At 42.0% G+C, this 23,848-nt stretch overlaps 1 protein-coding gene across 2 annotated transcripts in view; it reads right to left on the bottom strand.

Annotated features, from left to right (window-relative positions):
* Nucleotides 1-23,848, bottom strand: part of ACTN4 (actinin alpha 4) — a 340,912-nt gene that overhangs the window by 304,448 nt on the left and 12,616 nt on the right. The gene's annotated exons all lie outside the window — the stretch shown is intronic.

Raw genomic sequence — 23,848 nt, 5'->3', positions numbered from 1 at the left:
ACGCCACCAGGGCATTTGACTATTGCTTGGCCCTATACGTTTACCATCTTACAGGAGGATGGGCATCCCCTCTGTATTTATTGATCTGATCTGATTAGTATACACCGAACCAGTCGCCAGGGTGGGTGTAAACAGTAGTACCTCAGACCCCTTCGAAGTGTACAGGGGTACCTGTCAAGGGTGTCTCCTGTTCTCACTTCTATTTGCCCTCGCCCTGGAACCACTTCCTTGTGTCATTCGACAGAGTCATACTGCGGCATCCCTTAGATTTCGACTGTATCCGTTTGCAATATCTCTCTACGCTGATGACATGGTGTTATATCTCGGGAACTGGAGACCAACCTGGCTGATCTCTTCGGGAGTATGTGCGGTTTGAGTGGATGTTCGGCCTCAGTATAAACTAGGAGAAGTCATATGTTCTCCCACTCAAGGCGATGTTCCCTACTGAGTTCCAATTACAGTGGTGCACAGAGCCGGTAAGGTATCTGGGTGTATGGGTGCATGAAGACCCAGACCTAGAGATCTATTTCAATTACAGCAGAGCGATCTCGATGTTGGAGGAGTGGATGCAACATTGGTCCAACCTTCCACTCTTCCTGGCTGACCGCAACGCGTTGATGAACATGGCAGTGCTGCCTCAATTCCTCTACATGTTTTTCAACATCCCGAACCCCTTTACTCAAGCTTTCTTTAAGACACAACGCTTCTCGTTGATAGCACTAGAATGGGCGGGTAAACACCCACTGATCTCACAGATTTTAATAATAATAATCAGGCTGCCTCACCTGCACTAGTCACGCTGCACCTGCTATCGATACACAAGAGAATTCGGTTTAAGGCGCTCTGTTTGGTGCATTGTGTTTTATACGTGAATGGGTTGTAAGTCCTAAAGCATTTGCTTTGCCCCTCCGTTCCCAGGAGAGAGCTAAGATCCAGGAAACTAAGTCCACTCTCCATTCCTAGGGTGAAGAAAGCCAGGAGTGGTGGGCGTTTGTTTGCATATTTAGCCCCGAAACTGTGGAACACTTTACCATTAGCTCTTTGGTTGAATGATAATAGGAAACAGCTTAAGACATATTGGTTTGCTTAGAAGATCACAACGTAGAGTCTACAGGACTTTCAGCGCTGGGAAGCCCATTGGGCAGCTATGCGCTTAAGAAATTCCCTAGATAGAACAGAATGTTGTTAGCAATCATTGGTGGTAATCATGGCCATACCATCATGCTTTTCTTGGTACAGCCTTGCACCAAATTCCTTTTCAAACCGATTGAGCTTGAAGTTGTTTTTCCAGCTCACTTGGAGCCTTGCTTGATTTTACTTACAGGCTGTCCAATGCTCAACATTGGTTGGCTTTATTCACACTTGCTGGCTCCCCGCATTTGGCAGCTGTCCCTACCACACCTTGCAAATCATGGACTTGTTCCTTCCTTGCAGCATAGCCTCTTTTATCATCTCTAATTGGTTGGCTCCTATGCTTCTCCTGCTTACTTTTGAGGATGTCTTTTTTATTCTTTTTGGTTAATCAGTCTACGAGAATGCATGCATTTCCCAGGTACTGCCTTCATGTGCTTCTCTCCCCCCTCCACCCATTGTTGTTCTCTTTCCCTACAGACTTCACTCCATCCTCTATTTTGCTCTCTTCCTTGTGTGCCGCTTTTCCACTCTTCCCCTATTAAACTCCCCCCACCACACACACACACACACACACACACACACACACCCTTGCCACCACTACCCCACCCACCGCTCAGCTCCTCCCAGGTCAGGCTGTCTTGTTTTTTGAGGGGAGGTGAGCATTTTTTTCAATAATTTTATTTTTCTTTTCATACCACTGCCAACATGCATTGGCGAAGCCTACGTATCAATAAGACTGTACCTTTTACTTTTTCATTCATTGTTTATATTGCTTTATGATGAGGACATGTACAAAGTTTCAAGAAAACCCAATGTTCTGGCTTACCAAGATGTATATCACAACAACCAAATTTTACGTAAGGAATAGGAATGGGATTGAGATGGTCTGTGCAAAGAAGTTAGTACCGCCTGCTAGCACAGGCCACAATTCGTGTCCCTGGTTTATTTTTCTCGATGTACTTTGAAGAAGTTTTGTTCGATTCAATACAATTTCCACTTTGAGAATCCAAGTCATCGCCATGGTTTTCTACTCTTTTATGCTCTTGCCTTGATTCTTCGATGTCTGGAAACATCTGAATTCCAATCTGTCAGAAGTGGAAAACTCAATTCCTGTGGTTGCCATGCCTCAGAGTTGATGGCTCCTCTTGGAACTTTCACCAGTGTCGCTGATCAAAAGACTATTCAATTTAAGAGTGATCACTGTTGCCATTTAAAATAAGGGGCAACCTGCAGATCCAATTATCCACAAACAAACAAACGCTGCAGGTCAAGTTACTGAATGTCATCATATCAAAATCGTGATCTTCACAGGGGGCTATGAGAATAATCATGCACTTTATGCCTTTGACGTGATCATGTTTAGTTCTTGAATAAAATGAATCATCTGATGGCTTCCTGATCAATTTAGAATGAAATCACCATTGTGATTTACAACTATCAGCTGTTCTCTTACACCAGCAATGATAAATGTGGATTTTAATAACTTGTTGAGGCAGCTACGTTGTGAGTGCACATTCCCCTCCACCAAACTGTTCCTGGACTTCGGCCTTGGCTTGGTATTCACTGGCTCCTGCCTAATCAAATAGAAAACGGCAGGAAGTTCACGTGGAAGAATTGGGTGACTAACTCCTCAGATGCATTTTCATTCTTTCACTCGTGAAGCCATCCTACTAAACCAACCTCTGTTTCATAGTGGAATGACTAGCATCCATAAAAGGCTGATATGTTTGAAGGTGTTCTGGCTAAAAGCATTAGATTCAAACTTAAATGAAAACAGAGATTAATGACAGTGTATTGTTTTGGCAACTGGTATTCGGCTCACCTCGGGAAGATACAGGCCAATGCAAAAGACCCGTACAAAAGCTTACAAACGCAAAATACTGAGGGTAAAGGAAATGCCACTATCCATGCACTGTTGTTATAACAAGAGTGTTAGTTAACAGTGTTAAATATTTAACAGTAACCAGTAAAAACTTTAACATATGTTTTGTTTATTTTTCCACTGCATTTGTCAAATTGTTCTAACTGATTTCTAGTGGCAAAAAGTAAGAGGATGAAAAACGCTGTGTGTGTGTGTTTTGGGGGTAGCGAGGAAGCATTAACAGGGGTGGGGATCACAGGCAAGCAAAGACAGAGGAGGGGTACGGGCTACATTTCATGTTCCCGGGGGTGAAAGCAAAGATGGGGCAAGCAGCACTGGAAGTCAGGGGCATTGGACAGTGAGAGAGAGCAACAGGAGAACAGGAGAGTGGAAATGGGAGGGACTGGGGGTGGGTTAGGAAGGCAAATAGAGACAGCCCACAAAACAATGCATCACTCTTAAGGAGTGAATCACTAAAACACTCAAAAAGAAAAGGAAAAAAAAAAGGGGGGGGGGGGAACCTCTGCAAGCATGCAGCAAATGAAAGGACACAGACTGCAGACAAGAAACTATACTTGGTCCATGCTCCATGGAACTAACACACACAAATAAAACGTGAAAGCTGGAGGCACAGAAAGATGATAAGCAAGAATATGAAAATGGCAGAGCCGACCAAAAGGTAAGTAAAGATAAGAAATGGGTGGGCTCAAAGCCATTTTTGAGGGGCTTTTTTCTTTGTTTTTAATTTACAAGAGGCTCTTGAGAGACAGCACATGAACTGTCTCAGGAGACACCTAAAAAAAACAACAACAACAACAACAAAAAACATAACACAATCCGCAAAAAGAATTTACAATATAGTCTGCTTGTCTTATTTTCATTCACCACACAGATTCGTGCAATCAACACACTAATACTTTTGCTTGTAGAAGCCAGGTCATAAGATATCTTTAAAAAGGACTATTTGCTCACCAACAATACTGCTGGTGAGTTTAAGGCTTCAAGAAGCGGATGCAGGAATTAATAGGCATAAACACAATACAATTAACGGAAAGTTTAAACGCTTAAACCAGACTGTAATACGTTTGGATCACATTTGTAACAACAGTCCAAAAAAAATATATATATATTATTCAAAAATGTTTAACTGATACGACGAAAGTAAACTATATGAGTCCTAGTTTATTTTGCTTTACATTAATTAAGTCAAGAAATCCTCGAAGGTGCTCGGTTTCTTTTCAGGCCTGGGATCAACAGGTGGTCATGCCACATCCGGAATCGGTCAACCTGAAGTGTCAGGCCTGGTGGCAAATGTTACATTGGAAGTGAATATCTGGAGCAAAAAGTAAAAAAAAAAAAAAAAACTTGCAAGAGGTGGTAAAATACAATGTGTGAATCAGGTTGCATAGTGACATTAGGCCAAATTAGAATGCGTGATTTAGGATGCTTGCGACGAAAAAATGTCCTAGGTAGGCTACGACACTTCCGAGTCCAGGATATCACAAGGGTCTTTCTTCCAACCGGTTGCATAAAGCCATCAATTTAGAGAAAATTTCACTCAATGATCATTGTCTCCAATTACACAAACGTCATTGCAATGGATGTATTAGCCCATTGAGCCGTTACGGGAATTAAATATATTCCACTTTAAACTTAAATCATAGAGCATAATTGCAAACGTTAACCTCACTAAACATCTCTGAATAAAGTTTCCTGGGTTCACTCCAAACGTGCGCGACTAATTCTCTCACTGGAATTAAACATGGTGTTGAAAAACGTCTTCCTTTCTTGAGTGAAAAAGGCGTACACTGTTTTGTTTGTTCTTGATGAGACGTCTCGGAGCTTCCCAATCATTACAGGCTCTTGTACAGTTTCCTGTCGTCAGACGTTCATGGACATTTTTAAGACAATGCTGAAGAACGTGCCCACGGGTGGGTGTGGGCCAGAGGGTGGAGGCGGATTGTCCTAATTCAAACTTATTCCATAACTCACTTCGGAGGAAATGAAACATTAATCACCCAATGTGCAGGGGAGCTAGAAATAGCAAAGGGCACTGGAAAAAGGGTGCGTAGTTTCACTCTGCACCATTGGCCAGGTATTCATAAACCCGTGCTACTTAGATTATCCAACAACAATTATCGAACAAAAAATATAGGTCCTCTGCAAACAGTTTTAAACAACAACTGCATCAGAAGCCGTAACGCCCCAGTAGAACGGGAGTCGGTACAGTGAGACTTGGGAAATTAAACCAGTAATGCATGAAAACGGGCCACAGCAATCCAGGCGTCGCAAGGTCGAAGGCTATCAAAGGTCCTGTCTACAAGGCAAGGTGGAGGCACAGTAGTATGAAAACCCCACAGAAAAGGCCCACGTAGCACAAGACCAGTACTGTATTTTTATATTTTTTTGAGGGGGCGCACAGGAGCCAGTTGTGAACATTCTAATCTTCACACAAAATAAGAAGAGCGCTACCGAGTTTTTTTTTTTTTTTTTTTTTTTTAACAAGCAGCCACCTAATCGCATAAATCCCAACACTGTTAACATTTATAACCCAAGCCAGTTTGTATGGTATCAAAAAGGTTCAGTGTTCCCCACTATATTCTGAAAACAGTATTTCGTGCGGGCACTTGGTGCTAACCCAAAATGCCTATACTGATGACCCTCAGCCACTTGACTTTTTCAGAGACCTTATCCATAAAGCTTGACAGTCGGCAAGCAGGGTTTCAAAATCTTATGAACAACCAAAGACTTCCTTATAAGGAAAAGAATGATCACAATTTAAGGAACTGAGTTTCCCTTGTCAGATTCTCAGAGCAGGAAGAGGTTACAGGCGACAAAACTACTTCTACAACCGGTTCTGTAAAGGAATGTGACACACGCATTCTCTAAAGGCTTATTTTCGAACAGGGCGGACCCTGCGACAAAGCCCTCATTTTACCTTAAGAAACAAGTCGACAGAAAATTCCAACGAACGAAAAGCAGCAGCGGGCTTCCCGAACAAGTTGTAGGCCACCCTGGTATTAATGAACTCGCCAGCACACATTGCTTCCCGAAACCCACACATGTGCGACACCTGCTTCGTGGAGCCGCGCCCATGACAACTGGAAGCAGAGAAAGTGTGTGCAGGGAGCTCATGGAGGCATTCGTCTGGGTGGTAATGTGCTCGAAGCGTCTTATCGCATACTAAAACAGCAAGTTAACACATCTGGTCCTCAAAGTCAACACAGATGCACATTTCATGGAGAAAACACAAATGGGCATGACAACAAAACTGACTGCAACACTTCTTCAGAAGGGAGCGCATTGCTGGCCATTTTACAGAAGACAACTCTTACCGTGTGTGGTGCTGATGGCGGGAGACACGGCATGATCAAAGAGAGGCCCTAACCAATAAGTATTGTTTTAGAAGTACCGCCCAGTTCATAAAATGGATTGCTTTATAGAATACTGCGCAATAAACTAGCACGATGGATTCAGGGTGTAGCAGTGGATAGGGGTTATTAAATAGGGATTTCTTATATCCGTTTATGAGCACCATGGACACTTCCCAACAGTCATCCCACAAAATGCCCAAATCATGGTAACTGCAAAAAATGTTATTTAGTCGCAAATATTCAAAGTCTGCACAATTGACATTTGAAAACTCAACAGCCTTGGGCTCCACCCACACCACAGCAAGAGCAGAGGGCCCTTTACTGGATTTCTCCTTTTAAGGAAATCTCTGGGATAAAAACCAAGATTAAACGTTTGGAAATGGATGTGTGGTATCAAAACATTGTCCTACTCTGCCAAAAGGATTTAGAAGTTTTAGCGAGTACCACAGTAAATAGCACAATCTCCGCATTGCCATCAGAAATTTAAGTGAGAAAGACCTTCCCCCTTTGTCCGTAGCCGGAGCCCACTTTGCTACTGAAAAGGAGGACTACAACATGCCCAATAATACTCTAGCAGCAAGTATGGGCTCATGGACCCAAGGGCAGGCCTGAATGCAACAGCTCGGGGGACACATTGATGGAAGTAGGCATGTATCCGGTAAAAGACTCATGCCTGCTTAGTGGCCCTCCACCTCATCGTACTGCATGTTTTAAACAGCAGATTCTGCTCTCAAACGAGGAACATCTCTGGACTGAAAGTTAAGAATGAGTGAGACGTAACATTACAGTCGTTTCTAACTGGCAGTAATAAAACATGCTTACTCATTATGATTTCCAAGCACTAAGTCGTAATGTACCTACCTTAGACTAAGGCAACATACACCATTCTAGACACTGTGGCTCCTGTCATAATGACAGGAAACGTCGTATGCCACACCTTTCCTGCAGCAGCATAACGGTCTGCAAGTGTTCCAGCAGTTTACAAAAAAAACAAAGATGTGGAATGTGTAGCAGGCCAAACACACGACTATTCTATAAAACCATGAGCCAGAGACCGCCACAAAGTGGCTCCAATAAAAAAAAAAATAAAAAAAAAAAAAGGAGACAGAACCAAATTTAGGACAGTACTTTCAAATTACATAGACTGTTCAGCAGATTTTGCTAATGCAAAGAGGCAATTCGCAGTACAAACTATTTGCAAGGGGAAGGAGGGGACAAAGAGGTATTCCTCCTTTTTGCAGTTCACACATCTATGAACAAATGTTCTGGGGCCATTACCATTCACAGAGTGCAATATGTCAGTTTTGACAGCTTACCCTTGGGACTCTGGACTCTACCATGAACATGGGTCGCAATTTCAGCAAACTGAAAGCAAATGCTTAGTCAGAAATCGCTGTCTCAGCTTTCACTACACAGTGAGTGAGCATCACAGCCAATCCCCCTCCGTTAACATTAAATTAAGCAGATGGTGTGCCACTCGCTGCACACAGCCCCACGCACAGCATAGGATTAGTGAATCAAATTCCTGCATAATAATCTGGGTCACGGTCTGCACTGAAGGAAAAAATACGATTTAGGGCCTTCAATAATAATAATTAAAAAAAATAAAGGTCTGGAGCAATGTCCCCCTCAGACACGAGGCCTGAATCTTCATTAGACTACATTAAAACTGACCCTCCAATCTAGCTTTTACACTCTATGGATGTATTTGAGTACTGCAAAGCTTGCTACTAAGATGCCTTAAAACAGAACTCATGTTGTCACTCTGGCAGGATTTTTTAGACTATGCAAAAGAATGAGTCAACATAAAAAGTGAAGTCCTATTACACAACTCAGGAACACAGGGGTGGAGTCACTGGATTTTTTTATTATTATTATTTTTTAAACTGAAACGTGCCTTACAGATGTAAGCTCTGTATTTGTAACAGGCTTTGTGGAAAGTCCAACCCACAATCTTACAGAACATAGAAATTCCTCCTCACCGAGACTATGACGAATCTATTATTGATACTAGCATCTGCAAAACTGGCTCTGCAGCTCGAGAACAGGTTTCTGCATAAACATTTTCCACACAAGCCAAGAAGGGTCTAACAACTACAGATTCCTTTTTCAATGTGCTCTTTTTCTTTTTGAGCTCAGTGCCTAAAACTTTTAACTTTAGACGTACACGTTCCAAAATGCATTCCTACAGGTTCTGAGAAAACCGGAATTGCTTATATAAAAAAAAAATAATAATAATAATAATAATTCACATCTTGTGTGGCGCACAGGAAGAACGGTATGAAAAAGTTCAAAATAATCCAGGATCTCGTCTAGCGGCTCTTCTAGCCCCTGCCTGGAGAACTTATAAAGAGTTGCCAATGGCAAGTGGACCTACAACATCTTTGTGAACACAGAATTCTGAGCAACTGTCACTATTAGGCATGCTTTGTAATTCCTGCAGGTAACTCCTAAGTGAGAAAGAGTTCCAAGGCAAAGACAGTGCTCTTATATCATTGCAGTGGGCCCAAAGAGCTCCACTTATGAAGATATGTATTCCATTTAAAAACATATGCTCTATTGAGTTTCGTCACTGAGCTGAAAATTGTGCAAGGATATCTTCAACTCTCCAACAGGAAGCTCCCTACAAAGTTTCAGAAGTGGTATTTTGCTAAAAGTACTGACTGTATTCAAAAGGCACTGGAATCTTTTTAGTCTTGCGCATGAACAAGACAATGTGAAGGATCAAAGAATACATTAAAAATAAACCTAACTATAAGAAACAAATCTGTCATCAGCTAGTTATTTTAAAGTCTTCCTCAAGAAGGTCCAAATCCAAGGGACCAACTGCATGCTACAATGCATCACTCTCAAACCAGGAAGCTTCCAAATTCAACGCACTCGCCTCCCTCAGCACAAATATGATTAGCCTTCTTCAGTGAGGACTACAGAACGAACACTCACAAGTACCGGTACCAAGGCCACAATCTTTTAAATCCAGCATCTATCAAAATGTCTTCCCTTTGCCTGCACCCTGAATGTCACATAGCGTAAGCCTGCTATGCAAACTTCAGCTATGTAGGCCTGGCTGTTCCTTAATTCTCAAATCTTAAAAAAAAAAAAAAAAAATGGCTCCCACTGTGAGCAACCTGCCATCTCAATCCATACTATATTGTCAAATTACAAAACACATCCATAAAAATATTCAGAAGGCTTGGGCGTTAACAGTGTAAATAAAAGATTGCTCCTTCAAACCGATCATAACATTCTAACTTTTGCAACCTCCCCAGGTGCACTCTGTCAAGTGACATCTTATTTTGTCACCTCTCTCCACATGATCTGTTGTACCCCACCTTCTGTGCTTGCTTCCATAGGTTTAACACTACATACTGCATAACCAGAGACATATTTGGGCTATAAATTTACCCAGAAATACAATGGAAGCAAGTGTTTGACAATTAAGATTGACGTGATAGTCTGCTTCAAGCACAGTGGCAACTCAAGTGCCTCTACCATACTGAAGAGTTAATGGATACTCAAATATACAGGGTGACGAGATAAGAAAATCTGAGAAATTGATTAATAGGCAGATTCATTTTTAATCTCAAAACAAATGGATTGCCTCTGTAAAGCCTTTTATCAAATGGCATAATAACAATAATTTGTGTCATCTGTACCCTCTTGCAGTCTTGAGACTCAAGACTTAAACAGCTGCATTTGCCTGTCCAACTCATCATAATCAATGGATACATTAAGAACAAGCATTTGCCATGCAATGGGTCTCGTGTTTGCTCAAGTTAGAGCTATTAGCGTTGTAAATTCCTAACTGGACTTTTGTTGTCACAAATTGAAAATTAAAAGTAAAACAGTTGAGATGAGCAAGCCGATTCAAAGTGCTACGGCCGCCATGAGCATGAGAGGAAGGAGAGACACAAAAGGAAAAAGAAGTTTGCTCGCAGTCAAACGTATCGGCAAAAGTGCAATTATCCATGTAACGGGGTCGATGGTCAAGGCAGTTATAAAACTGCCCCAACCAAGGAGGGACAAACGTAAAACATTTACCAATGATATCGAAGGATTTTTTAAAGGCAAGCCCATGAATTAGTGATAGTGATGGTCAGGTGTGGTTAAAAGCCCACAGACAGATTACAACAGGACAGAGCGCTAGCATGCTCGACCTAAAAATGTTTGAGGCTCAGGAGTATTAACTTCTAAAACAAGGTACGTTTTATGGTACACGGGATTTTAACATTTTTTAGTAGTGTTTTAGTTTACAAGTCTTTAGTTTTTGTATTACTGACAAACTGTGCTGCTTGGTTGCCCACAAAACCAGGCTTTTCTAAATTAACACATGTTGTGACAAAAAAGGCGGCGATACAAAGGAGAAGATTTAGTAGGGGAGTTATGGTCATTTAACAATATTCACATGTACACACATCCTACACTGCAACTGCTCGTTATCCATTGTCAGGGTAGAGCAAATATTAATTTGTACAGCACAAGCTGGAAAGTCAGGGGCGCAACTCTTTGGAGAGAGACATACAGCATTCAATTAACATGTACTGGGTGTTTGGTACCTCAAAAGAGAAAAGTCTAGTTGGTATTCTTATGACAAGTGAGTAGCGTCCTCATGGGTTTTTCCAGAGGCAAATTCAGCAAAGCACTTGATTATGGTATTTTATTTGGGACAGTGCAGTTAAAACAATGTTGGAACAGCTTGTAGGGCTAAGGAGTCAGTTTCAAGGCAGTCAGCCTATTGCAGTAGTTAAAGTAGGGTTTGGCAAACAAATGGCATCTGCAACTGGCTCACTGATAAGATTTTTATTTTAATTTTTTAAATGTAGCAAGAACAATATGACTTATACAGATTTATGTAGGAGGCTTCATTAGAGCACTTTCAACAACACAGGAGACGCAGAGTGACCCATGCAATGGACGTAAACATAGTAATCACAAATGACCCTAGCAATAACTGATAGCACAAACAGGATACTTCAAAATGTATTAAGATGTTTTTCCAAAGATCAGATTAGAATAATTTTACAGTACTTAACAGAAGAGTAAAGCGTCATGCACAATTAGTGAAATTAGACTGTCATTGCCCCAAGTTATTTTGCATACATTGCCCTTGGCCCGGAGCAAAAGACTAACTCTTAAGGCACCAGTTTGAACAGATCAGCATTAAATGGCAGCCATCAGACCCTCCAATGGCTATGTTCTAGCGAAAGGCAAAACAAGTATATTGAGGAGCGGCACAGAATCAAGAACATGGAATTGAGAGCTACCAAAGCTATTCAATCAAGAATTAGAGGCTGACCCACAGAATATCCTATGTATCGTACTTTCGCAAGAGGTCTTCCAACAACAAACAGTTAAAGCTGTAGGTGAGACCTAAAAATGCCAAACTATCAAAAAACAAGAACATTTTGCCTAATGAGAAACAAAGTATACTTGCTCCCTCAGCCCAATAACTACATAAAGTTATGTGGAGATTTTTAAGGTAAACATAGATAAGCATGCTCAAAACCGGTACACCCCTTTTAGGCTTTTATTGCTATGGCATTTCCTCTAACAGATCAACCTAAGTTGCAGGAAAATTAATACTTTGCAAAGATATACATGTACATGGCTGGACACAAAAGTAAATTTCAACCTTGTGTGAAATATGTACCTTTTAACATTTTGCATATCTGTCACTTTAGAGTGAAGGAAGCAGCTTATTTATCATTTGTTTCAAAGGAAAATAATACTGTGCTTCCATTAGCAATCATGTCTTCTTAAGGACCCAATCAATGTACATGGATATGAATTCTAGTTGTGTCTGCTAAGGAGCAGGAGGAAACAGCTGGTTCATGCACGTTAGAAGCCACAGGCTCAGAATATGAGACTTGAGACTGGGCCAATATTGTCCATCTGTGACAGGAGTCAGATGCTTTAAAATTCTGCTCTCACGCCCCAAGCAGACAAAAAAAAAAAAACTGCTTTTCTCTGTTCGAGACAGTTGGTGGTTTTCATTGTAAAATTTGCCTTTTTTGTATTTGGAAAAAAATATTTTTGTTACTGACCTAGAAGTCTTTTTCACAGTCAGTACAGTATGAGGTGCAGGAGACAGCTCTATATCTATAGAACTTCTCTCAAGGTCTCACTTATAAATATTGCTGGGTTGTGTCCAAAGTTTCTGTAAGATCCCAAAAACAGTAATTTGCTGAGGCCACAAATGTTATATCTGTGTGTATACACACACACACACACACCTACGTATACATACCCCCCTTAAAATAAGAAAAATATTTTAACGTTCCCTGTGAAGTATGGGTTTCACCTTCATAATGACAGACCTCACGCCACTGCAGAATACAGCTATTGACAGGCTTACTAGGTTAACAACACAAGAGAGGACTAAATTATGCAAAAAGGCTACCTATAATATGTGGCAAATGAGGGCAAATTACACAGCACATTCTTTGCCAGTTTCGAGCAAAAAATGTGTGAAATCTGAAAATTAAAAAAAAATGTATCAAATGACATACATTTAGAATTATGGGCAAATGCTGCTGCCACAGAATCACACAAATCCACTGGCACTCACCACTGTTCACTCTTATCAACGATGTATCCATTAAAGATGTGGACGGTAAAGTACCACATAAACTGGTACCCCTGCCTCGGGGACCTAACTGCAAGTGAAACTGGCGTACTGAATTCGTTTTGGCCCTAGGGCCATGCTAACTTAAGGAGTGTGCAGAGGCCTAGGCCTGCTCCCAACAATGTGATGTTCAGGATCTGCACTGTGACATAAGTGGGTCAACCAAGCATACCATCCTACTAACCAGTGGACTCCTGTTCATGCCCAGGGAATAACATATTCAGTGTTGGCAGCTTAGTGTATTTTTTTTTAGTCTGTGTGTGACCAGACCTTGTTCCTGCGTCAGTGCAAGTGCAGTCTAGTGACTCTACTCTTCTAAAGGTCAGTGTAACCCAGAACATGGCCCAAATGTCCTCCATGGATGTGTGTCTGCGTGGGCAAGCACTGTGCACGTTTATCATATTCATGGTAGTACGACTGAATGTTAAGCCTTTAGCATCGATTCTGAATGCCCCTGCGTTAGCAATGCACAAGGTGAAGAGTGAGGACCGCTTCTCCTAAACAGTGAAATGTATTGCCTACATTCCTACAGCTGGAAACTGGGGACCCAGACACTGAAGTGAAGAGGTTGGAGAGAGGGCTCCCTTTATAAATTCCATGAGGGCCTTGCTAAATAAGTTATTCCTGAGCACCGCCATTTAGCAGATGGTGGGGGACTAGGAGGAGAGGGGCAGTGGTTTATTTTCCTTAAGTTAGGAAGCCTCTAGGAAGGGCATGCCTTTTTTGTCTGTCTTTGATTACTGCTCAGGAAAGTATACACCATCCAGGTGCACAGAACTCGCGTCATAATTGTGCATGTTGTAGATATTCAACCTTGTAGCAAGCCCCATTGCAACCTGAAAAGGATGTTTTCAGAGAGCAACTTAAATAAGATATTGGAATGAGAACCAACCCTAAGCTGTCCTGAAGCCTCAGATAGTGGATCCACGTGCCCCATTTAAGAAAGAAAAAAAAATGGATATGGAAATGGGGTCCAACCCACTTTGTTTCAAGTTCTTCACGACCAATTAAGGCAGTGCTCCGCATAGTACTCCAGTACTGCTGTGCAGGTTGCTGCCTGCCAGATAACCAGTCTCCAAGAGGTGAGAGGATATAACCTTAGTTAGCACTTTCTGCTTGAGGAGCTTAAGGTCTCTGCCTAAAAGGCCTTCCTGACAGGAGAGGGAAAGGGAATAAGTGGCCCTGCAGGAGGAGAGACTTTCCAGTGAGAGAATCCCACCCTGATCCCAGTGTGAGAACAGACAGCCAACAAGCAACTGCCAAGGAACACCCAGTGAGTGGAAAAGATTCCTCAGTTTCCCTAAACTGTTTGTATTGGAAATTGCCGCTGCTCCAGGGTTATTCCCAAACTTTTTGCTTTTCTCCCATTTTTCTGACCGCCGTTTTTGTGGCTTTAGGTCTCTGGGCTCTTTACCACTGCTAATCAGTGCTAAAGGGCATGTGCTCTCTCCCCTACAGCTTGGTAGAATTGGCTTACACATGTTTGGCATATATAATTTACCTGCAAGTCCCTTGTAAAGTGCTCTAACACATACCCAGGGCTTGTAAATTAAATACTATTAGTGGTCCTGCACTGTAGATTGCACCACCCACAGAAGTAGCCTTTCAAACATTCCTCAGGCCTGCCACTGCAGGGTCAGCATGCACAGTTTTCTGCCACACTGACTTGGCAAGTCAAACTACTTGCTAAGGCATAAACTCCTTTTGTTACACCTAAGTCACCCCTAGGGTAGGCCCTAGACAACTATGGGCAGAGTGCTGTGTAAGTAAAGTGTAGGACATATGTCTTTATGTGCTACATGCCCTCAATACTGTGGGTGCTGCTCCTCTCATAGGACTGCATTGGCAATTCCCTGACATATGTCTAACTGGTGTCTCCTGCTCTATGAGGAATCACGTGGGCATGTTTAGTATGTTTGGAATGGTAGTGAGAAATCCTGCTTACTGGGGTAGGTGGGTTTTACATTACTATTTTAGAAGTGCCACTTCTAGAAAGCGGGCATTTCTCTATCCTTATAACTCTAGTGCTTTTGCAGCCTGACTCCAATTCACGTCTGGGGCAGAGTGCCAGCTCCACTTGGTGTATACTTTCCAGACAGCCATCATACAGGAGGGGCTTAGTGTGACAGAAGCGGCATCTGCATATATAGTCTTCTTGGGATGGGGAGGGGGTTGTCCACACCCTACATGTCAATAGGTTGTGTCCTGCCCTCACACAATGGACTGATTACCCCCTACTGATGTCTGGAGACAGAGCTTGGTTGAAAGTGTTTTGTGCTTGACATGAAAGGACTCCTGTGAGGTTACTCATGAAAAAAGGCATTTTTGAGTATACGTAGAAAGGCTCTTGCCCCCTGATTGGAGAGCATTTTTGGAACTGGGACCGAACCTCTGCCAGAGGGACTGCTAACTGCCTAAAGGACTCATCTCGATTGCTTTTCTGCTTGTTGTCCTGCTGCCAGCCTGCCGCCTGACTTTGTCCCTGTTAGGGCACAGCTGCATGGCCTGGAGGAACCGCCATCTACCTAGTTGTACTGTCCTGCCTAAACCTTAGTGCCTCCCAAGGAACCCAGCACAAGGAGACGGCTGTTTGCCTGCTCCTTGGCTCTCTGGCACCCAAGGAGCGCCCCATGGCGATTCTCGGTAGAGATTTTGTAGTGCCCACTTTCACTGGTAAAATGTCTGGCAAAAATAAAAATCTAAACACTCCAGTGTCAATTACTTCCCACTGTTAGTTTAAAAAAATCTATTCTTCAAAGTGCAATTAACTACCCCCAAAATATACGTGCAGGAAAAAAATATATATAAGAGGTAAAAAGTAACATGGTACTTCATTACGTTCTTGGAGTTATGGTGATATTTACAAAATACTGGACCACTGGCCTACGGACTTATAATGTCACAAGAACCCCTAGGTGAAACCTTGAACAATATTACATAATTAAAAGGTGTATGTGTGGCGGGAGCAGGGTGCGCGCACTGTTTACACATCTTGCTAGCTTGATAACAGTATTCTCCAGCAAAGCTGCAGTTTGTAGAAAGATAAGTTCTAAAGTACTGTAAATGCATTATACTTGAACTCTACTGAAAGAGAAGGAACAAAAAACTAATGTCTGCTTTCGCGAAGCAAAGGCAAGCCTAATGTCCTTTTCTTTGGAGAACTTGGCTAGGTTTATTCCTTCATGTATAAGCAAGCCAAAGCAGGACTGATTGCTTTGACTAGCTGTTGCAACACCTTGCTATTTAAAAATGAGTGGAGCATTTACAGCATTCCCACAGGTACAGTCACTTTGCAAGCATCTGACTATATAGCCGCAGTAATAAATCACTTTCTACTAGGGCAAAAGATAGGATTTTGAAGGGTGACTATTTTCGTTTTTACGTTCGAAGTAATAATTTTCTAAAAAATAAATAAAACAATTCCCATTACTGATGAAGTATCTTCAAGTAGGTAAATATTTTGAACATGGGCATTTTGTTGTAATGCATGCTTTGTTGGTATTAGTTCAACTAAATGAAAACCTGTATTTTCACATCAATGCTGTTCTTCAGATATGACAGAACGAACGCTCAAGGACCCTCCCGTAGCACATTACTGCTGACTTTCTCCGCTTGACATCAGTAGGTCTGTGCAGAAGTTAAATCCTACCTTGTTCGGCAAGGAATAGTTGCTTGTTTGTTGGGACTAAAAGTTAACTGTATGCCGCCTCTTGCCTAGCAGCAAGAAAAACTTTGGCAGTGACGTTGATATTAGCAAGATTTGATTATTACAACACTCTGTACGTGAGTGCCGCAAAACAATCAATGTAGAGACCGCAGGTAGTGCAGAACGCCACCGTGAGGATGGTGCTTAAACTACCCCGCCGCTCCTCAGCCTCATCTGCTGTTATATCTTTACACTGGCTTCAGTTTCCTGGAGGATCCTTTTTAAGATCCTGCTACTCACTTTCAGAGTCTACAGAGCACAAGGCCCTAAATACCTTACTGAGAGTTTTTCTCACTACACTTCCTCTCAGGCCCTAAGATCCTCATTAGCCCATCTTCTCAAGCCTCCTAAATATCGGCTCAAAACGAGGGGTGGGAAACCCTTTGCATTTCTTGGATCACGTGCATGGAACCACCTCCCTTTGGCTTTGAAACTGGTGGAGTCTAAAACCAACTACCAAAAAAAAAAAAAAATTAAGGCGTGGATCTTTAATGCCCCAGAAGATTGGTGTAAATCCTTCATTCATTAATGTGACTCCTTTCTTTTTCCCTACTTTTATTGCTCTGTTTCTTTTTCAGTCTTGCCGGATAGCACCAAGATGCTCCCTTGGGAGTGATAGTTTGTGCTTTATAAATACTCAATTCATTCATCATGGCTCTGCTCTTCCTGGCAGTTTGACATGTAACCTACTCCAGCCATCTCTGGAAAGGTGGCAGTACATTTCCTGTCACAATGTGACATTCTACTGCGAGTGCCACATGCCCTGTTGAAACCCAGCAACAAGAACTCTTTAGGTTTCCTTTCACAAATTGATATATTTACCTGCATGCACAGGTAGACCTTCTGCATCCTTAGGCTAATCAATACATTAGTTGAGCTTCAAGCTCAAAGAGTGCAGAAAGGAGCAGTGGGTATGTGAATGGCAGTTGCTCATTTCCCTGAAGTGTTAGGGCTTGTGTGAGGAAAGGGTGCTATGTTCAAGGCACAGGCTTTTATCAGTTGGTTTAGACACAGGCCCTGAAAGTGTCCAATAAGTGTCATCAGAGGCTGACCAGGAAAAAGGAAGCCCTATTGCTTGGACAACCAAAGGGGCAATATTGCACATTTTGCTTTTCTCCTAGAACAAGTCTGAAGGATCCTCGTGCATTCATTCACTTCCTCACACTAACATGATAGTAGCAACACCCACTGCCAGAGTTTGACCGATTTTTTTATGTTGATTTGCAAGCATCCAATATTTAGGCCGTGCTCTACTTTCGGCACACCACTGAAACCACATACTCTGACTTATGTCCATCCCTCTTGCATAAACACAGGTGCCACCAGCCTAAAGATTATTGAGCCAGTCAATACTAGTACAGTATAACAGATCACTGAATTCTAAAAATATCTCATCAAAACGTCCTAGCGCCATTTGGTATACCCTCTCCAACTACTGATCCAGGTAAAAGTCACCTACACCTAGGGTTATCAAGTGTGAAAGCAAATGAGAGGGAAAATATTATAGGTCAAGTAAAAGGAGACATGAAATATACATCAAGATTAATTACAGGTGAGAACCTAAACAATTACCTTTCAGCTACTTGCATTGCATCCTGTCACTTTTGTATATTACACTGGAAAAATAGAAAAGGCTCGCCAGCCAGACCTAAAATGTATAAAAGTGTACAAGATACTGATCGGGCAGAGGTTTTACACTGAATCTAAAAAGGTATGCTTCATTTTGAAATACTCAGTTCTTGCTTTAGCAAATGTCATGAATACGAATATTGCTTAGGAAACTTAACTAATATGTTATGGAAAGGTTCTTACCCTTTATCAAATGCCAGTCGGAAAAATAAATCCCAGCCTGATTTACAATATTGTAACCAATCAGCTGAAGGACATTTGACAAATTTTAACAAGATCTGTACACCTTACCACAAGGACCAGACACCTAAATGGCCCAAAAATAAAATGCAGACTAAATAACGTGGATAAACAGGCAACCACCCAATGTAGACAACAACAAAAAAGAAAAGTTCAATAAAAATATAATCTGCTAGGCAAAGTTTCCTCATGTGAATGGTACATCCAAGGAAACTCACCTACAGGAAATCACAGCTCTACCGTGTTAGACCTGCCATTGTTTCCCCTGACTTTTGCTTTCTGACGTCCTGTTTGGACTGAGTGCTGAACTTATTTTTTGCTGGCTTTAGGACTTTCCATACTTTTCCACTGCTATCCAGTGCATCCTCTGTGTCGAGAAAAAAAAAAAAAGGGCACTTGCTTCTCCACAATTGACATATTTGGTTTACCAGTAAGTCCCTACCACAGTGCACTGTGTGCGCCCAGAGCCAGCAAGTCAAATGCTACTAGTGAGCCTCCAGCACTGGTTGCTCCACCCACTACGGTATCCTTTCAAACAGGTCTCGGGCTTTCCATTGCAGAGCTGGTGTGTGCAGTTTAAACTGCCAGTTCAACCTGGCAAGTGTAATGACCTGGCAAGTGTAATCACTTGCCAGACCCAAACCTTCCTTTTTATTACATTTAAGACAGCCCTAAGGTAGGCTCTGGTTTGCTCCAAGGGGAGGGTGAACTGCATTTAACAAGTTGAACATGTACTTTTACATTTAACATGTCCAGGTAGTAAAAAACTCTTAAATTTGTGTTTTTTCACCATTGTAAAGACTACCTCTCCCATAGGCTAGTATGTGGCTTGCCTTAAAACATCTTTTTGAAATTACCAAATGGGTAAAGATAGAAAAACGGAGCTTGGTGTCTCTGGACTCACAATTGAAAAACATGTTTTGGTAAAGGTAGTTTTTAAATTGCAGGTCTGAAAAGGCCACTTTTAGAAAGTTAGCATACCTTACTTTAACCATTCAGTCCCTTAGCCTATCTCCAATCCACGTCTGGTCTGTGTAAGGTTTAAGTGACAAGCTACATCTGTGCATTCCATTCAGACAGCTATAAAACGCAAGACACTCCACTGCCTGTGCATTCAATTAGCATACCAGTGGGTCTTCCTTGGCAGCAAGGGTTGAGGGGCCTCGCACTTCAAAGTGTAGTGTAGTGGCCTGACCGCACACAAAAGACTGATAACCCCCAAAGACCTCCTGGCAGACATGGCTGAGCTAAAAGGGGACTGGGGCACTTCAAAACATCTCTTTCAAGTCTTCCCCACTTCAAAGGCACATCTGGGTATAAGTACCGGGCCTCTGACCGATACTGAACTGAGGACATTTTATCAGGAAGAAGGACTGCTGTGCCACTTTGCTGTGTGCTCTGTTGTGTTGGCCTGCTGTCTGCAACTTCTTGCCTGAGAGGGAGAGCACTGGATCAAACTCTCTATATTCTGTAATCTAAAGTTTCTCCAAGGGCCTGACTGAGCCTGCCTCCTGTTTCTGAAGTATCAGGGACATCAAAGACTTCACCTGCGTCTTGTTACCAGCACCTGAACTCCTCTGCTGAGTCCTGATATGCCAAGTGGTGTCAAATCCAATCCTGGGTCCTTGTGGGTGAGTGTGGTGCTGCACCCAAGAACTGACGCAACACTGGTGAGTCACTTGAAAATATTGCATTCCGTTGCAGAGACGCTGCTTTGACGCTGCCTGCATCGAAGCTGCGGACACCGCTCGCTGACTGCGTGGCACAATGACCCTGACTTACAATGCAGCCCCAACTTGGTGAACGCCACACCGATGCATCGGAAGCAGTATTCATCGCTTCTGGACATTGACGCATCAACAATGTGGCCCGATCAGGAAATGACACATTGCATGCAAGCTTGAGGGATCCCTTCCTCTGGATCAATGCATCGCCACTGGACATCAACATAAAGTTACTGTCAGCAGGTCTGCGCGACTCCTGTAGCCAGCCCATGCTCCATCGCAGTCGGACTGCTCTTTTGAATTTGCCACGGTCAAGCACAACCAGATCCGGTTGTAGCTATGGTCTCCTAAGCACTGCATTTTAATTAAATCTTTGAAAATTCACAACTTAACTTCAGTCTGTTTGATTTTTGCAGTTTTGGTCTTGTTTGACTCAGATAAATATTGGCTATTTTCCAAACTGGTGTGGAGTCCTTTTGTGGTGTTTTTACTTTGTGTGTGTACAAAAATTATTTACACATTTCTCTTACTTGCCCTAACTAGGACTGTTGTCCCTACTTGGACAAAGTGCAAACCTCTGCCAACTAGCGATCCGATTTCTAACATACCACTTTCAGAGAAGAGAATGCATGTCCATGATACCACATTTTAAAGAGTACTGGCAAAGCCAATAGCTCTTGCCTCTCAAAGTTGTTGCCTTAACCAATGATTGACAATACCATTCACACAGGAAAAAAGAAAAACAGAAAGTTTACCTGCCAAACTTATGCACAAACTATATGCCACGGTGTGATATTTTCACATGCATCATGACATAGAAGCCTCTATTTTTAAGGTTTCAATTTGCCATTCCAAAATGCCAAATGTCAACCCTTGAGCAATACATTTTTAATAATAAGCGTATTAAAAGAAAAAATTAAGTGACCTGGTGGTAAAATGCAACTGCTTTGTCTTCTAAAAAAAAAAAAAAAAAAATTTTAATTTTAAAAAGAATGTGATGGCCAGTAGTGAAATGAGCAATGGAGACTCAGGGGAGGAGTCAACATCCGCGCATGGGGAGGAAAAAGAAAATTAGGGGAAAAAGCAGGTGCGTAACAAACAAACTGGGCAGGGAAGCAACATATAAAAGGTACTGGGGCAGGAGTTTGAGAGGGGAAGCAGCACACAACAGAGAGCAAGAAAACAAATGCACTCATATGGAAAGCTGAAATAGGGGAAAATGTAGTTCCTTAAATGTAGCCAGTGGATAGCTACAAGTTATCCAATTAAAACTGTGTTTAAGAAGGTATGCTCTAGAGAAAAGGGCAAACACAACAAGAGGAAAGGAAGCCTTCAAATAAGCATGGAAATGAGCTACACCAGAAAGCCAACCAATAATAAGCAACGGGCTGACCCAAAGCCTACTAAAAGTATTATCATTGTAGGTTACAAAAGGTCTTCAAAAACAAACAGATGAATGTGGTCTGTGGGTGTGACCTAGAGAGTACGTTAAGGATCAGGACTTGGAGATTTGAACTGCTACAGTCTCACTCTTGGGTTCAATAAATGTCCTTTCATTCTCCACATCACACGAAAATTCCTCACCACCAAAAATGAAATAAACCGTATGAATCTCTTGTGATCCGAGACTGGGTCTAATCCACTGTGCCAGACTACTGCCAGCACTGCGAGGGCATTATGGCAGCTGCTTCAAAAGCAGTCATCGTGCATTCTTTGCCTCGGACGTACGAAATCCCAAGCATCTCAGGTTGCAACACGGGTGAACATTAATAAATTCATTCCATCGGTTCTGCAAGAGCAGTCTGCTCGACAGCCCCACCACGCCTAAGTTCAAAACCCTATGCAACGTTTTCAAAGCAGCAAGCACTCTTTGGTGTGCATTCAGTAATGATTTAAACTGCAGACAAGTCACTAGGGCATCTGTCTTTCTGCTGCGGTGGCATTTCATTGGGAATCGCAACAGTAAGGTGGGGTAGGAGAAACCGGCTAGTAACAGAAAACAAATCACACCCACTCAAAAAAGAACACAATGTAAAACGTTTTTAGCTGTGTTGTCTACGGATCTTTGGCTACATTTGTGAAAATCATGCCTAAACAACCGAAACTGCAACATTTTGTTAAAACTGATGTTTCCGTTTCCACTAACATGCACAAATTCAAACAAAGTGCACTGCGCTACGGCCACAGAAGGGAAGGCATGGTGGAATAAAAATCGTTTTTTTTTTTTTAGCTAATCAATGCTAAAAATAGTGCACCAAAAACTAATTACATGACCAAAGACAACAAATGATCCATGTCTGACTAGAACTTGGAATTTCAAACTAACTACAATATATAAAGAGTTCAGGGAAAATCACGCTAAGCATAACCATCACCATGCCTGGTAAGGCTCTATGTGTGCTACTGTAGGATAAAGAGATCAAGGGAAGAAGGCAACTCTAATATGATGCTCGCAACCGCATTAAATGCCACGTCACAGACGCTTCCATGTTATTTGAACTTGGGGCGCCAGGTAGTCATATCCAGCCTTTAATGTCGCAAACATGGCAATGGCTGGCATGTGAAATGCACTCTGACAAACCACATGCCACGGCCTCTCCCTGAACAACAACTCTGCGTCGTATTTACCAAGACTATTACGTCGTATTTGCCATGACTATTTACACACATGAAATGGTAAACGAATAAGGCCCACGGCGTCTATGTTATACCAAATTACAAGCTGCGATTTCCTTGAAGTTTGCTTCACGTTGTCTTGCAAGTAGCAATGCGATTTGGATCATTCGCATGATTTCAGAGCCCACAAGCTCTCAAACTACGCAGGTGAGACATTGCAAAAAAAAAAAAAAAAAAAAAAAAAAAATCACGGGAAGCAAAGACTTCGCGGTTTCCGGTTCCCTTCAGTGCCAAGCTTAAAGTTCTTCAGTGAAGTTTTAAACTACTGCGTAAAGCGTCTCCTTCATACTGCAATGTAAAACACTTCATGATCGAATAAAAGCATCAATTATCTGTCCTCGTTTTTCTTGCACTACATTGTACGCGGTTATGGTCTCACAGTAGACATATGACAGGTTGCGTAAAGCTGCAGTATCTATAGAAGTAATTCTGGTTGCAAGACTATTCACAAGCAAGTTAATTTAACTTTTATAACAATGCCTTGGTTTCCTGTTGCTGATTATGTTTCAAGACATGCTTTCTCCTTTCAGTGGGTCGACATGTTGTAGCTTAAATGTGGCAAAAAGGGGGAGTCGTGGTGAGGTAATACTTTTCAGTGCCACCTCTGTACGAAGTTCTCGCACTGCATTTGGAAGAAGACCTGATTTAAGGCTAGCTTCTGCTCTGGTCTTCACCGATAACTACAATTAGACACTTCACAAGTTATCAACACCAAGTATTGTTCTGTACATTGGCCCTCTGTTTATATAAAAAAAAAAATAGTATGAATGGAAGAGTGGAAATGTTGGGTAAAAATACATCAAAAGATAGTATGTGTGTTTCTGCTCCTGCCAACTGTACAAAATGACACCTTTGATAAAAAAAAGTTAGTGATTTTCA

Source organism: Pleurodeles waltl, chromosome 9, assembly GCF_031143425.1.
Source record: "Pleurodeles waltl isolate 20211129_DDA chromosome 9, aPleWal1.hap1.20221129, whole genome shotgun sequence".
In the NCBI taxonomy this organism is placed as follows: domain Eukaryota; kingdom Metazoa; phylum Chordata; class Amphibia; order Caudata; family Salamandridae; genus Pleurodeles; species Pleurodeles waltl.
Note: the sequence above shows the minus strand (reverse complement) of the source record. Positions and strands in the feature narration are given on the sequence as shown.